This window comes from Neofelis nebulosa, chromosome 8 (assembly GCF_028018385.1).
Source record: "Neofelis nebulosa isolate mNeoNeb1 chromosome 8, mNeoNeb1.pri, whole genome shotgun sequence".
NCBI lineage: Eukaryota > Metazoa > Chordata > Mammalia > Carnivora > Felidae > Neofelis > Neofelis nebulosa.
Window position 1 is genome coordinate 6,178,327 of NC_080789.1, and position 3,833 is coordinate 6,182,159.

Below are 3,833 nucleotides of genomic sequence, written 5' to 3' on the forward strand. Positions count from 1 at the left end.
CCCTCCAGTGGGCCCTCAGGTTGCATTCGCCCAAGGCACACATCTTCCCAGGGCTCTCTGTCTTACAGAGTAAAAGCCAAAGTCCTCAAGGCCCTACCTAACCTAGCCCCATTTTACCTTTTTGGCTTCATTTTCTTTTCTTTTTTCTTTTTTTTAATGTTTATTTTTGAGAGAGAGCGCGCACATGAGCAGGGGAGGGGCAGACGGAGAGGGGGACTGAGGATCCGAAGCGGGCTCCATGCTGACAGAAGAGAGCCCGACACGGGGCTCGAACCCACGAACCACGAGATCATGACCTGAGCCGAAGTCAGAATCTTAACCAACTGAGACACCCAGGCACCCCTTGGCCTCATTTTGAACTACTCCTCTCATTGTGCATTTCATTCCAGCCACCCTGGCCTCCTTGCGATTCCTCAAACGCAGGTTCTCGGCTGCCTCAGGCCCTTTACACGTACTCCTCTGCCTGGATTGCTCTTCCATTAGAAATCTGCAGCTTGGGGCGCCTGGGTGGCGCAGTCGGTTAAGCGTCCGACTTCAGCCAGGTCACGATCTCGCGGTCCGTGAGTTCGAGCCCCGCGTCGGGCTCTGGGCTGATGGCTCGGAGCCTGGAGCCTGTTTCCGATTCTGTGTCTCCCTCTCTCTCTGCCCCTCCCCCGTTCATGCTCTGTCTCTCTCTGTCCCAAAAATAAATAAAAAACGTTTAAAAAAAAAAAAAAAAAAAAAAAAAGAAATCTGCAGCTTGGTCCTCTGATCTCCTTAAATCTTGGGTCAAACGTCACCTTTGTCAGCAAGGCATCCCTGACACTCCCACCTAACCCTGCAATCCTTGGCTTCCTAGAGTTCTTTACGACTGTCTTGCATTTATAACCTCTTACGGGCACTATAGTTCTCAATTTTGTTTATGGTATGTCTTCCCCAACTGGCATAAAAGCGCCACGGACAGGGAACAAGGCTTAACTTGGAGTCGGCATTCGGGGTGCCTGGGTGGCTCAGTCAGTTGAGCGTCCGACTCTTGGTTTCCGCTCAGGTCGTGACCTCACGGTCCGTGGGCTTGAGCCCCGTGTCAGGCTCTGTGGTGACATCGCAGAGCCTGCTTGGGATTCTCTCTCCCTGTCTCTCTGCCCCTCCCCCCACCTCTCAAAATAAATACATTTTGAAAAAATTGTTGAGGGGCTCCTGGGTGGCTCAATCGGTCACGTGTCTGACTTCGGCTCAGGTCGTGATCTCACGGTTTGTGACTTCAAGCCCACATCAGGCTCTCTGCCGTCAGCACGGATCCCTCTTCGGATTCTCTGTCCACCCCCCCCCGCCCCTCCCCCATTCGTTCTCTCTCCCTCTCTCCCTTTCAAAAATAAATACACGTTTTAAAAAAGTGGTGAGATATCTCTTCTCACCCGATAGGGAATGTTTCAAAAGCACGAGGTAACTGAGTGAGGGTGAGCGGTGGGAAAGTGGCTTTGGGCCTTCCCGATTCGTGGGGGGTACACACGGGCTCCATGAAGACGCGGGCTGCTCACCGCTATAAACACAGTGCCTGGGACCGTATCTGGCACAGAGTAGGTGTTCACTAAAAATTAGAATGAACGCATGATTAAACAGATCTTTCCAGAAGGTAATTTGGCAATGTAGAACAAAAAAACTTAAGAATGTGGGGGCTCTTGGGTGGCCCAGTCAGTTGAGTGGCTGACCTCAGCTCAGTTCAGGATCTCGCAGTTCCTTAGTTCAAGCCCCACATGGGACTCCCTGCTGTGCGCACAGAGCCTGCTTTGGATCCTCTGTCCCCCTTCCTCTCTGCCCCTCCCCCTGCTCGTGCCCTTTCTCTCTCTCAAAAGTAAATAAACATTTAAAAATATATATTTATAAGAAAACCCAAAAAACTTAAGAATGTGTATTCTTTGGGGGCCAACAATCCGAATTTCAGGAATTTTCTTGCAAACATAGTTAAACTAGTTGTCACAGGCGTGTGTGCAAGCACGTTCACTGAAACTTGTCCGCTCCCTCCCGCACCCACGCCGTGTGGGGGAGGCGGCACACAGACAGATACGTTTTCTGTTCTTATGGAGCATATTGTCCCGGGAGTGAGAGAGAAGCAAGAGGAAATCAAATGGGAGAGACAACCTAAGTCCCCATCATCCGGGGATAAAAATGCTGTGCTGTGTAGCCGTGGGTCTACACGTCCTGACGTGGAAAGGCACCGCACCTCGGCTGTGCTGAGTGAGACAAAAAATGTTCTAGGGTAAAACGTATCACGGGAGTTGACTTACGTTGAAAAATATTTTCCCAGGGGCGCCTGGGTGGCGCAGTCGGTTAAGCCTCCGACTTCAGCCAGGTCACGATCTCGCGGTCCGTGAGTTCGAGCCCCGCGTCAGGCTCTGGGCTGATGGCTCGGAGCCTGGAGCCTGTTTCCGATTCTGTGTCTCCCTCTCTCTCTGCCCCTCCCCCGTTCATGCTCTGTCTCTCTCTGTCCCAAAAATAAATAAAAAACGTTGGAAAAAAAAAATTTAAAAAAAAAAAAAAAAGAAAAATATTTTCCCCCTTCACAAAGATGGCACCAAAGGCGAAGAAGGAAGCCCCTGCCCCACCCCCGCCCCCCGAAACCAAAGCCCAAGCAAAGGCTTCGAAGGCCAAGAAAGCAGCGCTGAAAGGCGTCCACAGCCATAAAAAAAAAGAAGATCCGCACGTCACCTACTTTCCTATGGCCCAAGACACTGCGTCTCCTAGGGGAGCCCAAATATCCTGGAAAGAGGCCCCCTAGGAGAAACCAGCTTGACCACTATGCCACCATCAAGCTCCCCCTGACTGCGGAGTCAGATAGGAAGAAAATAGAAGACAATAACACACTTGTGTTCATCATAGATGTCAAGGCCAACAAAGCACCAGGTCAAACAAGCTGTGAAGAAGCTCTATGACATTGACGTGGCCAAGGTCAACCCCCGGATCAGGCCCGATAGAGAGAAGACGGCATATGCTCGACTGGCTCCCGACCATGATGCTTTGGATGTTGCCAACAAAATGGGGATCATCTAAACTGAGTCCAGCTGGCCAAATCTAAATATAAATTTTTTCACCATTAGAAAAAAAAAATTTTTCATTTGCCTTGAAAGATCTGTAAGGAACATTCTAGAAGGTCAAGAGTGGTTAATAAGTGCAGATATTATCAGGGGCGCCTGGGTGGCGCAGTCGGTTAAGCGTCCGACTTCAGCCAGGTCACGATCTCGCAGTCCGTGAGTTCGAGCCCCGCGTCAGGCTCTGGGCTGATGGCTCGGAGCCTGGAGCCTGTTTCCGATTCTGCGTCACCCTCTCTCTCTCCCCCTCCCCCGTTCATGCTCTGTCTCTCTCTGTCCCAAAAATAAATAAAAAACGTTTAAAAAAAAAATTAAAAAAAAAAAAAATAAGTGCAGATATTATCAAGTGTTTTTTTTTTTTTCTTTCTCTTGTACATTATTTGCAAGTTTTCCAATGAAGATGTATTATGTTTCTGGCCATAACACTTTTTAAATATTCATTTATTTTGAGAGCGAGAGTGGGGGGCAGTGAAAGAGAGAGAGAGAGAGAGAGAGAGAGAGAGAGAGAAAATCCCAAGCAGGCTCCAAGCTGTTAGCACAGAGTTCAACGCAGGACTCGATCCCACCAACCGAGAGATCATGACCTGAGCCAAAATGAAGAGTTGAATGCTCAACCGACTGAGCCACCCAGGCGCCCCAAAACAATAACTTTTTAGTAGATATTATGATGAGTGGAAGGAGCCAGACATCAGAGAGAACATACTGCACAATTCCACTTGGGTGACGTTCAAGAACAGGCAAAACTAATCTATGGAAATAGAGGTGAGA

General features: G+C 49.4%; 1 pseudogene; it reads left to right on the forward strand.

The window, feature by feature from the left end:
* Positions 1–2,545: 2,545 nt before the first annotated feature.
* On the forward strand, positions 2,546–3,132 carry LOC131518738 (large ribosomal subunit protein uL23-like; annotated as a pseudogene).
* Positions 3,133–3,833: the final 701 nt, after the last annotated feature.